The sequence below is a fragment of the Oryctolagus cuniculus genome, chromosome 8 (assembly GCF_964237555.1).
Source record: "Oryctolagus cuniculus chromosome 8, mOryCun1.1, whole genome shotgun sequence".
Lineage (NCBI taxonomy): Eukaryota > Metazoa > Chordata > Mammalia > Lagomorpha > Leporidae > Oryctolagus > Oryctolagus cuniculus.
Genome location: NC_091439.1, coordinates 86,706,960 through 86,725,893, shown reverse-complemented (window position 1 = coordinate 86,725,893; position 18,934 = coordinate 86,706,960).

Sequence of the window (18,934 nt, the reverse complement as noted above, 5' to 3'; positions counted from 1 at the left end):
TCTTGTTTGTGTGATCCCTTTGACTCTTAGACCTATCAGTGTGATCAATTGTGAACTGAAACTGATCACTTTGACTAGTGAGATGGCATTGGTACATGCCACCTTGATGGGATTGCATTGGAATCCCCTGGCAGATTTCTAACTCCACCATTTGGGGCAAGTCTGATTGAGCATGTCCCAAATTGTACATATCCTCCCTCTCTTATTCCCACTCTTATATTTAACAGGGATCACTTTTCAGTTAAATTTAGGTGTTATGAATAAAGCTACTATAAACATTGTGTACAAATTTTCATGTGGATATATGTATTAATTCTCTTGGGTATATAGTTATGCAAATATAACTATAGGTGAAATTGCTGGTTCATAAGGTAATTTTATGGTAAAACTTAACTTTTTGAGGAACTGTTGGATTGGTTTCCTCAGTACATTCAACATTTTCTATTGTTAGTGACATATGGAGTTCTTATTCCTTCACATCCGTGTCAACACTGTTATTTTATCTTTATTGTTTTAGCCATCATTGTAGATGTGAAGCAGTATCTCATGGTTTTGATTTCCTTCTCAATGACTAATCATTTTGAATATCATATTATGTGCTTATTATCTGTGGGTATATCTTCTTTGGAGAAATGTTTACTCAAATCCTTGCCTAATTTTAAATTGAATAATTTTTAAATTGTTGAGTTGTAGGAATTTCTTATATATTTTGAATGTGAGACTGCAATAACATACATGATTTGAAATCTTCTCCCATTCTGTGCATTGTCTTTTCACCTTCTTGATGATGTTCTTTGAATTGTAAAAGTTTTTAATTTTTAAAGTAACTTGATAATTTATTCATATTTCTTGTTTATGTATTTAGTGTCATACCTAGCATACCATTTTCTAACCCACAACTACAAAGATCTACTCCTGTATTTTCTCCTAATAGTTTTATACTTTTAATTCTTGCATTTATTTTATGGTCTATTTTTTGGTGTTGTTTGTGTGGTGAGTTAGAGATCTACCTTCATTCTTTTACATGTGTATATTGTCCCAGCGTCATTTGTAGAAAGGCTATTTTTTTTTTTATTCAGAAGGGAAGTAATTCCGCTCAGCTGAGCTATTCTCCTTGAAGGCGATCAGTGCGAGAGCACTAGCCCCAGTGGGTACAATATTTGTCTGCTCTGTCCCAAGGACCACATAAAGGATCTGTGCATCCTCAGTGTAAGCTCAGATACCCCTGCAGTGTCTCCCACCGGGTTGCCAAGGTTACTGAGATTGTGGCGTCTCCCACCGAGAGTAGGTCTCTGGCACACCCTGAGTTCTCCCACACATCCTAAGTTTTTTTTTTTTTTTTCACAGTCCCAGTTCATAAGCTCCATACATTCACTAGGTCTTAACCTCCTGTTATTTCTCCCCACTAGAGTCAGGTTTTTCTGCGTGGTTGATTGCAGGCACAGCCCTGAGCTGGCACAGCTGTTACGTATGTCCAAAATGGCACCTGCTGTAATGTTTTCCCCACCTTTGTGAGGTGAGGGGAGAGAGAGTCATGTCCCTACTGGTCCCTTTTATTATTTTTTTTCTCTCCTCTGGTTAGGCTGGTGAACTTTCCCCCATGGGGCTTCAAGCCTCATTCCCTCTAGACTCTTCCTTCCGCTTTTCTGTCAGTGTCTCCGTCTACTGCGGTTTTGCCTCACCTCCCTTTCCAGCGCTGGTATGTAGACTTGGCAGCTGGGGTCCTGAGCTATGGGCACCCATGCCCTCCACATAAGTCCACTGTGTCCCACTAGTTCCGGAAGAGTTTCCTCTGCAGTTTTTTCCCTAACTCTTCCCTGAAACTACAGTATCTCCATTTTTATTAAACTATCTGTTCCTGAACTATCAGTGCACTCCCTCCCTATTCTGCCATCTTGGATCTCTCTCTAAAAAAGAGAGAGAGAGGGAGAGAGAGAGATTTACCATGCCAAACCTGGGTGTGTCACCTTTGGCACACCCTTAACCCTGAAGAACAGAACTGAACAGAGCTCTCTGGCCACACCCACGACAAGCCTCTAGAGATTCACCAAAAGCAGACAGTCCACTTAATCTAGAGTCATAGTATAATGAGAAAAGCCACCACAGCAAGGAAAAACAAAAGAGGAAACCAAAGAATATCTCTACAATGCCGAGCAACAAACGCAGAAACCGAGGAAACAAGAACAAGGAAGACATTATGATGCCCCCAAATGACCATGACACTCTAATACAAGATCATGAAGATGATGAGATAGAAGAAATGCAAAATATGGATTTCAAAAAATTTATGATAAGAACATTTAGAAGTTCTCAAAAACAAATTCATGAACTACAGAAATCTATACTGAACAGGATAGAAAATCTCTCTCATGAAAATGAGATCTTAAGGAGGAATCAAAATGAAATGCAGAAACTAGTAGAACAGGAAAGTGTGCTAGTGAAGATAAATCAAAATGAAATGAAGAACTCAATAGATCAAATGACAAACACATTAGAGAGCCTAAAAAACAGAGTCAGTGAGACAGAAGAGAGAATATCAGACTTAGAAGACAGAGCCCAGGAAAGGATACAGTCAAAGCAAAGAAAAGAAGAGGAAATTAGAAATCTAAAAAATACTGTCGGGAATCTACAGGATACTATTAAAAAACCCAACATTTGGGTTCTAGGAGTTCCTGAAGGCATGGAGAGAGAGAGAAAGGATTAGAGGGCCTTTTTAGTGAGATACTAGCAGAGAACTTTCCGGGTTTGGAGAAGGACAGAGACATCCTAGTACAGGAAGCTCATAGAACCCCTAGTAACCATGACCAGAAGAGATCCTTACCACGACATGTTGTAATTAAACTCACCGCAGTGAAACATAAAGAAAAGATCCTAAAATGTGCAAGAGAGAAACGTCAGATTACTCTCAGAAGATCTCCAATTAGACTCACAGCAGACTTCTCATCAGAAACCGTACCGGCTAGGAGGGAATGGCAAGACATAGCCCAGGTGCTAAGAAAGAAAAACTGCCAGCCCAGAATATTATATCTTGCAAAGCTCTCATTTCTTGAAAGGCTATTCTTTCCACTCAGTGGCATGGGAATCCTTGTGAAAAATCTTTTACCTTAAATATAAAGGTTTATTTATGGATCTAAAAGTTATGTTTCACTGATCTATGTGATTGTACTTATTCCAGTGGAAGTCTTCTGGTAGCAGTGTCTTTATATTAAGTTTAAAATCAGTAACTAAATCTTTCAAATTTTTCTTTTTCAAGGTTAGTTTGGGCACTTCAGTTTCTTTAACATTTCCATATGTATTTTTGGAACAGTATGTTGATAACTGCAAAACAGACTGTTGGGATATTGATAAAGATTCTGTTGAATCCGTAAATCAGATTGGGAAATATTTCCAATGTATCAGTATTGAGTCTTCCAACTATGAACAAAGAACATCTTTCCTTTAACTTAGTTACTGAATTTCCTTCAATGGTGTTTTATAGTGTTTAGCACATATATCTTACACTTTTTTTCCATAGATTTATTCCTAATTATTTTAGTATTTTTGATGTTATCATAGGTGGAATTATTTTCTTAATGTGAAATTTCAGAATGTTTATTACTAGTATGCTACAATAGAATTTATTTTTTTGCATATGAATTTTGTATTGTGTTTACTTACTGAGCTTGATCCCTATCATTTTGAAAGCTCAAGAATACGCCTATAAATTTTCCAAGGCTTCTGGGTGGACAAAGGTGACATCTTTCTCAAATGAGAAGCTCAAACAGAGAACCTAAGAACTGTCTGGAAATTGAGGACTGAATTCCAGAGAACTGAATTATTTTAATTGCATTGGTCAAAGATGGACTTCTAGATTGAAAAGCTCTTTAGCATAGAATAGAAGAGGTGGATGACAAGGGTATACTTGAGAAAGTGGACCTACAGTACTTGTAGTGATAAATGAGTCCTAAAGAGAAATGAAGTTAGAGAGAAATTCCTTTGTGGTGAGAATGACAGAAATTGTGAGATGTCGTATTTTATTTTGTGTGCAAATATCCTTTGATTATAACTAATCTTTGTTAGAGTCCATAACACTTTTGTGCATGTTCTCTGACAAATGAAGAAGAGCTTGTTTCTTTCTTTCTTTTTTAAAGATTTATTTATTTATTTGAAAGTCAGGGTTACACAGAGAGAAGAGAGACAGAGACAGAGACAGAGAGAGAGGTCTTCCATCCGATGGCTCACTCCCCAGTTGGCCGCAATGGCCAGAGTTGTGCTGATCTCAAGCCAGGAGCCAGGAGCTTCTTCTGGGTCTCCCACATGCTTGCAGAAGCCCAAGCACTTGGGCCATCTTCTACTGCTTTCCCAGGCCATAGCAGAGAGCTGATTGGAAGTGAAGCAGCTGCGTCTTGAGCTGGCACCCATATGGGATGCCAGCGCTTCAGGCCAGGGCGTTAACCCGCTGCACCATAGAATCAGTCCCTGAAGAGCTTGTTTCTTGATTGGGACAACCTTATCATAAGACTGTTAACCTGGCATTTCATGAGAATGAAATCCTCTGGATAATTGTATTTTACTTAAAAGGAGGATCACCATTATTTCCAAAGTATTGAAATATTGTAAAATATACTTAAAATAAACAAGGTACACAGGGAGAGAAAGACTGAGAAGGAAAAGTTCCAGGAAGTATTTGTCATTACTTTGTCACATATTAACAATATATTTGTATAATAATGTAAATATAATATCTGTGAAGTAGGGATTTAGTATTACAATTATCTCATCACATAGGTGAGGAAACTAACAAGTTAAGCCCCTAGTCGTGGTGCTAGCATCACATATCAGAGCACTGGTTCCAGTCCTGGCTTCTCTGCTTTCCATGTAACTCCCTAATAATGCACCCAGGAAAGCACCAAAAGATAGCCTGTGCACTTGGGCTCCTGCTATCCACATGGGAGACCTGGATGCAGTGCCTGGCTCCTGATTTCAACTTGGCCTAATCCTAGCTGTTGAGGTCATGTGGGGTAGTGAGTCATCAAATGAAAGATCTCATTCTCTCTCTTCTTCTCTCTCTCTCCTTCTCTCTCTCTCTGCCTTTCAAATAAATGAAATAAATCTTTCAAAAAATTGTTTAGGGTTGTATAGCTACTAAGTGGTAAAAAGGAGGTCCTTGATACTAAAGCCCTTCTTATTTCTACTGTAGTGTGCTGCTTTACAAGGCAACTGATTTGACCAGCTCCAGGAGAGCTGTTCTCACAGGGTACATTGTGAATGATGCCTACTAGTGTTGGCAACACAGAACCCTGAAAAGGAAAGAAGACTTGTGTTCTACTTATGTGCATTGGGAAAGTCACTTATGGTTTCAGTGCCTTGATTTCCATAGTATTGCAACCTGGATCATCTTTTGATTACTGTACCAGGATTTTTTGGGAACTAGAAGGGAGAATGTGAAAGAACCTAGGAAAATATTAAGAGATGTAGATGTAAGGAATGGTGAAAAATAGGCCAAATTCACATCCATCTCTTGGCCTCTCACTAGGTCCTCGTTACAAATGTTACTTGTTATTACCTGAGAGGTGTCCTGGCGACAGTGCCTGGAGAGTTTTAGTTAATAGAATGCTGTCTGTCAGGGTGTTTGCCTCAGGTATTTCTGCAGAGTGAAAACCTCCAGGAGTGCAGGGCTGCCCAGCTATGTCCAGATTTGTGTTTTAAAGTGGGTGATTGGACGACAGCTGGAGAGGCTGTGCTTCACTGGGAGTCTGGCAAGCTACATAGTGCTCTCCTGAAGAGGAAATGAAAAGATCTTGTAGCAGGTTCTGTCCAGGGTCTGCAGGAGATGGGAAAGATTGCCCTATTTGTTATATTTATTGGAGATATTATTATTTGTTTTATGCCGTGTGGAAGGAGGGCCAGAGCTATAATCTATTGATCATTTAATTTTATGAAGTTCTCAAATGGGTGATCTGGTGTTTTTCTGACAGAGAGGCTATGGTTCCTGAACAGCAGTAATAAGGTTGTCATGCCATTTTCTTTTAGTCCTTTTATTGCTTTTTATCTCTTTGCTGATATTACCTCTTTCCAGCCTCACCTCCCCCCTTGCAACTGCTTCTGTTAGGGCAATGTTTAGGATCAGCTTGCTTAATTTTCATAAAACCTGTCCCATGCTTTTAAGAAATTGCTCATCTTTATATTTCATGTTTCATTCTGTGAAACAACCTGCCCACTGTAGTCACTGTTATAAGGTCTTCGTAATAAACACTGGAATTTAACTAGGGGAGAAATAGGTCAGGAAAGCAGAGACCAAATGTTCACTTTGTAGCCACAGTGTGAGCAGATGGATAACAGAATGAGGTGGCTCTCCTTGTGGGCTTTGGTTTTCTGTGAACTCTTAGAATCTCCTGGGATTTGTGCTCTGGCAGAATCCCCAAGAGATCTGAGCAGCCGAACAGAGACTGGTGTCTTAATAAAAGACACCAAGGTTGTTAACCTCCTGTCTGTATTTGAAGAAGTTCATGGAAAAAGATGTTTATTTTGGTAAGAAATTTTGCTGAAGTCCATGCATAGTTTTTTTCAGAATACATATTTCCTATGAGCTTTTAAAAAGATCCCTCATATTATCACATAGAGAATAAATTTGGTGGGATAATCCCTTCTCCCTTTATTTATCTAGGGATGTCCTAAGGCATGGGATCTCTTCTGGGAAAAACTGCTAAACAACTCCACTCTTAACTGTTGACAAAGCATGGTATCATCTGGTTGGTCGTTAGCGGCTACAACATGGACAAAACTCCATTCTGCCTTTGTGTCAGGCAGTCAGTCAAACAGATAATGCAGTTCAAAATCATTCATATCCTGACTGTGCCCTTGATGTCAAGGAGCACTGAGTTAATGATGAGAAGCTGTGAAAAAGAAATGAGTGCAAGTCTAAGGAATCAATTGGAATGTGTGCACAAATGGTAGAGAGATTAGCAATGGCTAGTGGTGCCCAGGGTAGTGAAGAGTTAAGTGGCGAATGACTGTGGGAAGCTGGTGTTATAGCTAGGGAACAACTGTATAATATCTTTCAACAGGACTGTTTAGCAAAGCTTCATTATGATCATAATTGTGTGCTTGCACAGGCACACACATGGAGGGAACGCTCACAGTAAAGGTATGATTGTATTGCCCGCTGCCATGCCAATTACTGGATATTAATGGCAGGATGGCATGCATATGCCGGAGCTGGGAAGCAGAAGGTTAATAGACGAACAGCACCAGAAGAGCCCATTTATCAGTTTCTATTTATCTCTCCTTGGGAGGTGGCAGGTTTACAGTAAATACCTTCTGTCCTTCTAATTTCCTAATGATGGGGATAATGATGGAGAATGGTGAAGTCATTAACTGGGACAGGCTCTGTGCATCACTCTGTCAACCACATCTCCCCAAGACCTGCAATGAGAAGTGATGGGCCCCAGCTGTTCACCACAATCTGAGCCCCTCCTCCCATTCCTTCTACCCTAAACTACAGACTTGGGAAATGGTTCCCCCAGTGAAGAAGATGGACGCCTGGCATGGCTGGAGAAGCCTGGGAAATGGGAAGTGAGCCTCTTCAGACTGGAGCACAGCTTTTCCCTGCACCCAGAACCTGAAGGGCACAGTGGTGACACACACTGGAATACATAGCCAATGATGCCACAGATACCGAGAAACATAGGTAGAAGTGGATAATGATTCAGTAATTGAAGTGAGTGTACTAGGGGATGTGGAGAAGCAGATTTCATCAAATGTTATTTTCAAGAATCAGGAAAAGCTTAGAATATGCAATATGCAAAGGCACTTTAAAAAGTTCAGGAAAATGGAATTAAAAGATAATATGCATTTTCAAAGAACCTCTCAAAGACCCCTTACATAATCCATTTTCTTACCTTACCACTCAGAGGATTAGAGATACTGGAGGGAAATCTTGGCAGAGGTGAAGATTTTGGCTTTAAAATACCAAAGACAAAAGAATTCAGATTGGCTTGAACACACATGATTTTCCTAGGAATGACCACAAAGTGTCAATTTAATCTACTTATGCATAGTTTATAGTTGCCTTGAAAAACTGTGACCTTGGGAGGGGCTGGCATTGTGGCATAATAGGTTAAGTCGCTGCCTGCAAGGCTAGCATATCACATGGGTGCTGGTTCAAGCCCAGGCTGCACTATTTCTGATCCATCTCCCTGCTAATGCATCTGGGAAAGCAGTGGAATATAGTCTAAGTCCTTGGGCCCCTGCACCTATTTGGGAGACCGAGTCGAAGCTCCTTGCTCCTGACTTCAGCCTGATCAAGATCCGGTTGTTGTGAACATTTGGGAAGTGAACCAGGAGATGAAAGATCTCTTTCTCTCTGTCTTCAATTCTTTCAAATAAATAAATAAATCTTTAAAAACATCTTATGACCTTATTTTTAAAGATTTATTTATTTATTTTAAATGTGGGAGGGGGGAGAGAGAGAGAGGGAGGGAGGGAGGGAGGATGGGAAAGAGGGAGAGAGAGGGAGAGAGAAGGAAAGAGAGGGAGAGGGAGGGAGAGGGAGAGTGAGGGAGAGGGAGAGGGAGAGAGAGGGAGAGGGAGGGAGGGAGAGAGAGAGAGAGAGAGAGAGAGAGAGAGATTGATCTTCTGTCTGTTAGTTTATTCCCCAAGTGGCTGCAACAGCTGTGACTTGGCTAATCTGAAGCCAGGAGCCACTAGCTTCTTTGAGATCTCCCATGTGGGTTCAGGGGCAGGCAGGGGTTTACCAGGTATACCACAGCACCTGCCCCAACACTGTTTTTAGTCTTTTTATTTGGGAAGACTTTTGGCTATTTTTAGAGTTTGTTCTATATTATTTGAGATAAAATGTTATTTTACCTGTATCAGTTAGGATTATTTTGCCAGCAAATAATGGACAATTGCTTAAGCCAACAATAACAAAACAGGAAAGTATATCCTAATGACATGCATGAATCTCAAGATCATATATAGTTGGACCTCAGGAACAGAATGAGAAAATTGATATGAATGTTGTTAACACTCTCTTTCATGTATATTCCTGCTCCCGCACACATTTTTTGTTCTTTCTATAATCCTACTTTAAATTCTTCTCAGAAGACAAGATGGAAAGTAGAGCTGCCTGTAATATCTAGGTTTGTTTGTAAGAAGTCTTCAAAAACATGCACCGAAAATTTCCAAAATCTTTTTGAAATACCTTTTACCTTTTCTAAATACCTTTTGAGAGAGAGAGAGAGAGAGAGAGAGAGAGAGAGAGAAGAACAAATAAACCAATCTTTATTGATTTCTATCCCTCTCCTCTTCTCATTCCAGGAGTGAGCCTCTGGCCCAGTTTTCCCACCCTACATCCAGGGTCCTAGAACCAGTGGTCTGAGTGTGTGTGTGCTATAAGCACACTCTGTGAGGATGCAGGTATTGAGGGAGGGGAGTCACAAGAGAAAGGGAAATTATGAATGTTGAACACAACTTATTAGGTGCCCGCTATATCCACCCCTAATGCAGCCACCTCATGATAGATAATGGAGAGGAGCCCAGTCCTCAGGACTCATCTCTTGGGGAATTCACTTTATCTACACTAAGCTGTGAAAAGAACTCTTAACATCAGTCCTGGATCAAACCCCTGTCTAGGTACTTATTAGCAATGTGATCTAGTTTTCTATGATATCAATTCAATAATAAGGATGATGGTGACTGCACATAGTAAATGGAGAGTCATGAGGATTAAACAAGATGTCACAGAAGAGCTTTGTACTCCACATATAGAAGTTCCCCCTCTGTGTTAACCAAAATAGTTTTCTGTGTGTGTGATTTTTCCAATATTGACAAAGGTGAGCCAGCAATTTATAGTAAACATATATTAAAAAGTATTTCCATAATTGTTATCATGTTAATTCTGCCCCTGCAGGAATATGGTCCCCCCAACAATAGGTGGACTTATTTCCTCTCCTTCAAAATTTGGGTGGACCTTTATGACTGGTTCAATGAACAGAATGCAGTGGAAGTGACACTGATTGTTTCCAGGTCCTGAGGTACAATATGGTATCCTCCCAAGGCCAGCTTCATAGGCATGGGATCTGTGCAGGCACCCTGCATTCAGAAGGGCCCCATGCTTGGTTTAATGCTCTACTATCATCATCTTGAAATTCTTCAAATTTTTGAATGAGAGGGCCATATTTTTCTGTTCAATTCAGCTTCACAAATTATGCCTCAGGTCTGCTTTATCATGACTCTTAATCATTTCAGGCACTTATTTTGGTATCCCTAAAGAACAGTTGTTCTGAAGACCTCTTGCTGGAGTAGCAGCATGGAGACCACAAAGGGAGAGAGACAATATTCAGAGATACCCTCTGTTCCTGAGGAGGAACACTGTCGCTGAGCTCAGGAAGCAAAGAAGGACCTTGATGATGCTGAGGAGTAAGTGCCCTTGGCAGAGACTATAATGTTCAAACACGCTTGAAACTGGAAAAGGATTTTGTATTCTGGCTCAATGCCAAACTATGTTAGGGGAATCATTTTCCAATTGGTAGGGAATTTGAAAATGAAGGCTTAGAAAGACATTAAGAAAACTTGAGGAGATTAATTTTTTCAAGGAATTATGATGGAACTTTTACTTCTTTTTACAAGGCTGCCTTTCCTTTTCCTTTCTTCCTTCCTGTCAGTGCTTTTTACATCTGTGACCTCTGGCATGTTTTATAGAAACTTTTTTTTTAAATTTAAGTTTTGCTTGTTTGTTTTCTAGTTTTAAAATTCTGAGATCTAAAAATCCTGTATACTCGAGAAAAACAAAACACCACTGTTTGGATAAGTGCAAGAAAATCATATCACCTATCTCTCTAATTGAGATGTTTCTGTAAGGTAATATTTCATAGTATACTATTCACTTAAACCCAAACTGTGAAATGTTTTTTTAGAGCTGGTTCCTGCATTCACTCCATACATCTGTTATGTATCTTTTATGTGGCCAGCCTGGAATTTAGTACAGGGAGTACTCTCTGATTTTGAGGTGTTTACAATCTAGAATCCAGGCTGTCAGTAAAATACAATCAAGTAAATAAGCAGTAATCATATAGTTACAATAAAGACTATGATGGATGAATTACAGAGGCTGAAGCATCTCAAATGGACTTTCAATGAAGTCAGGGATTATTTTAATGTAAACAAGGCACCATTATTAGATAGCATAGCAAAGATCTTATAAATTCAGTAACAACATTTCTATGGATTATTTACTCTATGCCTTATTCATGATTAATACATAATTTTAGATTGTCTCCCTACTGATTGTGGGAGGTATATTTAGGAATACTTAGCAAATTAGGCCAAATCTACAATAAAGAACTATTAGCCAAATAAATTTAAAAGATACAAATAATATATCATTGATCTGCTATTTGGAAATTCTCTGTGAGTTTTTAACACAAAGTTTAGTAAATATGCATTATGTATTAGTTGTTAAAATTTGTTTCTACTGTTTTTCATTTAAAGTGCAGAAAGTTGATCAGGTTCATAAACTTAGGACATTCAAAAAGAATATGACCACTATAAAAGGTAGAAAGCAACGAAATGGCAGAAAAAGTGTGAAATTTGGAAATTGACTATTTTTCATTAAGTTTAAAACCCAATCAGAAGTTTAACCTCTATAAAATGAAGATATCAACAAGTAGTAAGTAGAAAACCACTGTTCCTTAAGAGTATATACAAACTGCATGGTTTGATTATAATTCTTTTGAATTTGCTGAGACTAGCTTTATGGCCTAGTATGGGGTCGATCCTAGAGAAGGTTCCATGCACTGCTGAGAAGAATGTAAATGCTTTCAATGCATATCAAGGATCTAGAAAAACTGCAGCAAACCAGACCCAAATCTAGTAGGAGAAGAGAAATAATTAAAATCAGAGAAGAAATCAACAGGATTGAATCTAAGGAAACATTACAGAAAATCAGCCAAACGAGGAGCTGGTTTTTTGAAAAAATAAACAAAATTGACACCCCATTGGCTCAACTAACTAAAAAAAGAAAAGACCCAAATCAATAAAATCAGAGATGAAAAAGGAAACGTAACAGCAGACACCACAGAAAAAAAAGAATCATCAGAAATTACTACAAGGATTTGTATGCCAGCAAACAGGGAAACCTATCAGAAATGGATAGATTCTTGGAGACAAGCAACCTACCTAAATTGAACCAGGAAGACATCGAAAACCTAAACAGACCCATAACAGACAGAAATCGAAACAGTAATAAAGGCCCTCCCAACAAAGAAAAGCCCAGGACCAGATGGATTCACTGCTGAATTCTACCAGACATTTAAAGAACTAACTCCAATTCTTCTGAAACTATTCAGAAGAATCGAAAAAGAGGGAGTCCTCACAAATTCTTTCTATTAAGGCAGCATCACCTTAATCCCTAAGCCGGAAAAAGATGCAGCACTGAAAGAGAATTACAGACCAATATCCCTGATGAACATAGATGCAAAAATCCTCAATAAAATTCTGGTCTATAGAATACAACAACACATCAGAAAGATCATCCACCCAGACCAAGTGGGATTCATCCCTGGTATGCAGGGATGGTTCAATGCTCACAAATCAATCAACATGATACACCACATTAACAGACTGCAGAAGAAAAACCATATGATTATCTCAATAGACGCCGAGAAAGCATTTGATAAAATACAACACCCGTTCATGATGAAAACTCTAAGCAAACTGGGTTTGGAAGGAACATTCCTCAATACAATCAAAGCAATCTATGAAAAACCCATGGCCAGCATCCTATTTAATGGGGAAAAGTTGGAAGCATTTCCACTGAGATCTGGTACAGGACAGGGATGCTCACTCTCACCACTGCTATTCAATATATTTTGGAAGATATAGCCAGAGCCATTAGGCAAGAAAAAGAAATTAAAGGGATACAAATTGGGAAGGAAGAACTCAAACTATCCCTCTTTGCAGATGATGTGATTCTTTATTTAGGGGACCCAAAGAACTCTACTAAGAGACTATTGGAACTCATAAAGGAGTTTGGCAGAGTAGCAGGATATAAAATCAATGCACAAATAGCAACAGCCTTTGTATACACAGGCAATGCCATGGCTGAGAACGAACTTCTAAGATCAATCCCATTCACAATAGCTACAAAAACAATCAAATACCTTGGAATGAACTTAACCAAGGACATTAAAGATCTCTATGATGAAAATTACAAAACCTTAAAGAAAGAAATAAAAGAGGATACCAAAAAATGGAAAAATCTTCCATGCTCATGGATTGGAAGAATCAATATCACAATGTCCATTCTCCCAAAAGCAATTTACAGATTCAATGCAATAGCAATCAAAATACCAAAGACATTCTTCTCAGATCTGGAAAAAATGATGCTGAAATTCATATGGAGACACAAAAGACCTCGAATAGCTAAAGCAATCTTGTACAACAAAAACAAAGCTGGAGGCATCACAATACCAGATTTCAGGACATACTACAGGGCAGTTGTTATCAAAACAGCATGGTACTGGTACAGAAACAGATGGATAGACCAATGGAACAGAATAGAAACACCAGAAATCAATCCAAACATCTAGAGCCAACTTATATTTGACCAAGGATCTAAAACCAATTCCTGGAGCAAGGACAGTCTATTCAATAAATGGTGCTGGGAAAATTGGATTTCCATGTGCAGAAGCATGAAGCAAGACCCCTACCTTTTACCTTACACAAAAATTCACTCAACATGGATTAAAGACTTAAATCTATGACCTGACACCATCAAAATATTAGAGAGCATTGGAGAAAGCCTGCAAGATATAGGCACCAGCAAAGACTTCCTAGAAAAGACCCTGGAGGCGCAGCAGTCAAAGCCAAAATTAACTATTGGGATTGCATCAAATTGAGAAGTTTCTGTACTGCAAAAGAAACAGTCAGGAGAGTGAAGAGGCAACTGACAGAATGGGAAAAAATATTTGCAAACTACGCAACAGATAAAGGGTTGATAACCAGACTCTACAAAGAAATCAAGAAACTCTACAACAACAAAGCAAACAACCCACTTAAGAGATGGGCCAAGGGCCTCAATAGACATTTTTCAAAAGTGGAAATCCAAATGGCCAACAGACAATGAAAAAATGTTCAAGATCAGTAGCTGCCAGGGAAATGCAAATCAAAACCACAATGAGGTTTCACCTCACCCCAGTTAGAATGGCTCACATTCAGAAATCTACCAACAACAGATGCTGGCGAGGATGTGGGGAAAAAGGGACACTATTCCACTGTTGGTGGGCTTGCAAATCGGTAAAGCCACTATGGAAGTCAGTCTGGAGATTCCTCAGAAACCTGAATATAACCCTACTGTTCGACCTAGCCATCCCACTCCTTGGAATTTACCCAAAGGAAATGAAATTGGCAAACAAAAAATCTGTCTGCACATTAATGTTTATTGCAGCTCAATTCACAATAGCTAAGACCTGCAATCAACCTAAATGCCCATCAACAATAGACTGGATAAAGAAATTATGGGACATGTACTATGTAGAATACTATACAGCAGTCAAAAACAATGAAATGCGGTCATTTGCAACAAAATGGAGGAATCTGGAAAGCTTCTTGCTGAGTGAAATAAGCCAGTCCCAAAGGGACAAATAGCATATGTTCTCCCAAATTGGTGACAACTAACCAAGCATTTAAAAGGAAACCTGTTGAATTGAAATGGACACTATGAGAAAGAGTGACTTGATCAGCACTTGTCCTGACTGTTGATGAACAACTTAATACTTTATCCCTTTTAGTATTTTTTGTTCTACTTAATACCATTGGTTGAACTCTGTAATCAACACACAATTATTCTTAAGTGTTGAAATTTTAACTGAAAATTGATCCCTGTTAAATATAAGAGTGGGAATAAGAGAGGGAGGAGATGTACAGTTTGGGACATGCTCAATCGGGCTTGCGCCAAACAATAGCTTTAGAAACGTGCCAGGGGATTCCATTTCAATCCCATCAAGGTGGCATGTACCAATGCATCTCACTAGTCAAAGTGATCAGTTTCAGTTCATAGTTGATTGTAATGATAGGATTAAGAGTCAAAGGGGTCACATAAACAAGACTAGTGTCTGCTAATACTAACTGATAGAATCAAAAAGGGAGAGAACAATCCATCATGTGAAGTGGGATACACTGCAGACTCATAGAATGGCAGATGTCCTAAATAGCACTCTGGCCTCAGAATCAGCCCTTATGGCATTTGGATGTGGCTGAAAAGCCCATGAGAGTATTTTAGGCATGGAAAGCCAATGCACTGTGACAAAAAAAAGACCTATATGGAAGATCTGTGTGAGTGAGATCCCAGTGGAAAGAACGGGCCATCAAAGAAGGAGGTACCTTTCTCTGAAGGGAGGAGATAACTTCCACTTTGACTATGACCTTGTCTGAATAAGATCGAAGTCAGCGAACTCAAAAGGCTTCCATAGCCTTGGAAACTCATGACTAGAGCCTAGGGAGATTACTGACGCCATACACAAGAGTGTCAAATTGTTAAGTCAACAACAGGAGTCACTGTGTACTTACTCCCCATGTAGGTTCTCTGTCCTTAATGTGTTGTGCAATGTGAATTAATGCTATAACTAGTACCCAAACAGTATTTTTCACTTTGTGTTTCTGTGTGGGTGCAAACTGTTGAAATCTTTACTTAATACATACTAAATTGATCTGTATATAAAGATAATTGAAAATGAATCTTGATGTGAATGGAATGGTAGAGGGAGCAGGAGATGGGAGGGTTATGGGTGGTAGGGAAGTTATGGGGTGGGAGCCACTGTAATCCATAAACTGTACTTTGTAAATTTATATTTTTAAATAAAAGTTTAAAAAAAACAGTTCTTTCTTAAAAGTTCTGCTTTCCATGGCATTGTCTGTGTGTGCAAATACTAGTAATTTTTGTATTTTTTTTGTATCCTGCAACTTTACCAAACTCTTATGAGTTTCAATAATCTCTTAATGGAGTCTTCTCATTTCCCTAAATATATGATCATGTCATTTACAAACAGGGATTGTTTGATTTTCTCCTTTTCAATTATGTATCCTGTTGGTTTCTTTTTCTTGCCAAATGGCAATGGCTAAAACTTATAGAATGGTATTAGATAGCAATGTTGAATGTGAGCATCCTTGTCTGCTTCAGATTTTAGTGTAAATGCTTCTAACTATTCCCTATTCAATATGATGCTGACGGTGGTTTTGTCATATGCTGCTTTGATTATATTAAGGCATATTTTTTCTACACTCAATTTACTTAAGGTTTTCATCATGAAAAGGTGTTGTGTTTTATCAGATGCTTTCTTTGCAACTATTGAGATAATCACATGGTTTTTATGCTTCAATTTGTTAATGTTATGTGTCATATTAATGGATTTGTGCATATTGAACCATCCCTACATACCACTGATAAATCTAACTTGGTATGGATAAATGAGCTTTCTGATGTGTTGTTGGATTTGATTAGGTAGTGTTATGTTGAGGACTTTTGCTTCTATGTTCACCAGGGTTATTGGTCTATTGTTCTCTCTGTAATTTTTTCTGGTTTTGGAATTAAGTTGATTCTGACTATATAGAGGCATTTTTGGGAGGATTTAATTCCTTTCAATTTTTTTGAATAGTTTGAGAAGAATTGGAATTAGTTCTTTAAACATTTGATAAAATTCAACAGTGAAGCAAACTGGCATTGGGCTTTTTTTTAGTTGGGAAGGTCTTTTACTGATTCACTCTCCATCTTGGTTATTGGTCTGTTCTGGTTTTCAGTGTCATCATGAATTCATTTTGTTAGATTATATATGCCCAGGAATCTATTTCTTCTAGATTTTCCAATTTCTTGGCATTTAGCTGTTTATAGTAATTTCTGATGATTCTTGCTATTTCTGTGGCATACCTTTTCATCTCTGATTTTATTGATTTTGTTATTTCCCCTACCCCTTTTTTTAGTTATTTGGGACAATGGTGTATTTTTTTTTCTCAAAGAGCAGCTCTGTACATCACTGATATTTATATTTATTTAATTTGTGTTTGCATTTTCTCTAATTTTTATTTCTTTCCTCATACTAATGTTGAGTTTGGTTTGTTCTTTTTGTCCAGGTCCCTAAAATGCATTGTTAGATGGCTGATTTGATGCATTTCCAATTTCTTGATGTAGACACTAATTGCTATAAACTTCCTTCTAAACACTGCTTTCACTATATCCCATCAGATTTTGTATGTTGTGTTGTCATCTACATCCATGTTCAGGATTTTTTAAAATTTCTCCTTTGATTTTTTTTGATCCACTGTTCAATCAGAAGCCTGTTGTTCAGTCTCCACATTTACATATTTTTTTGTTTCTTAAGTTGTTAATGTCCAGCTTTTTCCATTGTGTTCAGAAATTATACATGGTATAGATTTCAATATTTTGAATTTTCTGAGACTTTCTTTATGGTTTGGCACATGGTCTATCCTAGAGAAAGTTTCATGTACTCATGAAAAGAATGTGTTCATGTGTTCTTCAACTGTGGTTTGAAATGTTCTGTTTATATCAATTAGGTGCAATTAGGTGCATTAGCTCTATTGTGTCTTTGATTGTTTTGTGCATTGATGAAAGTGAAGTCTCGGAGTCCCCCATTTTTATTGTACTGGAATGTGTGTCTCCCTTTAGATCCATTACATTTGCATTAAATAACCTGGCGCCTTGGCTTTGATTGCATTTGTGTTTCTATAGTCACACCTTCCCGTTGAATTGATCCTTTCCCTTAGCCCTTCTTTGTCTTTTTAAACAGTGTTTGTGTTAAAGTCTATTTTGTCTGGTATTCGTATGGCTACTCCTCCTTTTTTTGCTTTCTATAAACATGCAATACTTTTTCCATACTTTCATTTTCAGTCTGCATATATCTTTGTTAGTGAGGTGTGTTTCTTGCAAGCAGCAAACAGATGAGTCTTGTTTTTTAATCCATTCAGTCAGTCTCTGTATTTTAACTGGAGAATTTAGGGCATTTTCTTTCAATGTTATTATTGATAAGTAACTATTTTGTCCTGCCACGTTTCCATAAATATTCCAATTCTGTGCTTTGGATTTCCTTTATACTTTTACCAGGAAGTTTTTTGCCTTCACATCCTTTCACAATGATAACTATCTTCCTCTGTTTCTTTTTTTAACTTTTATTTAGTAAATATAAATTTCCAAAGTACAGTTTATGGATTACATTGCCCCCCCCCCCCATAACTTCCCTCCCACTTGCACCCCTCCCATCTACTGTTCCCTCCCCCATTCCATTCACATCAAGATTCATTTTCAATATCTTTATATACAGAAGATCGATTTAGTATATATTAAGTAAAGATTTCATCAGTTTGCACCCACACAGAAACACAAAGTGTAAAATACTGTTTCAGTACTAGTTATAGCATTACTTCATATTGAACAATGCATTAAGGACAGATCCCACATGAGGAATAAGTACACAGTGACTCCTGTTGTTGACTTAACAATTTGACACTCTTGTTTATGGTGTCAGTAATCTCCCTAGGCTCTAGTTATGAGTTGCCAAAGCTATGGAAGCCTTTTGAGTTCACTGACTTCGATCTTATTCCAACAGGGTCATAGTCAAAGTGGAAATTCTCTCCTCCCTTCAGAGAAAGGTACCTCCTTCTTTGATGGCCCTGTTCTTTCCACGGGTATCTCACTCGCAGAGATCTTTCATTTAGGTTTTTTTTTTTTGCAAGAGTGTCTTGGTGTTCCATGTCTAAAATACTCTCATGGGCTCTTCAGCCAGATCAGAGTGGCTTAAGGGCTGATTCTGAGACCAGAGTGCTATTTAGGACACCTGCCATCCTATGAGTCTGCTGTGTATCCCACTTCCTATGATGGATTGTTCTCTCCCTTTTTGATTCTATCAGTTAGTATTAGCAGACACTAGTCTTGTTTGTGTGATCC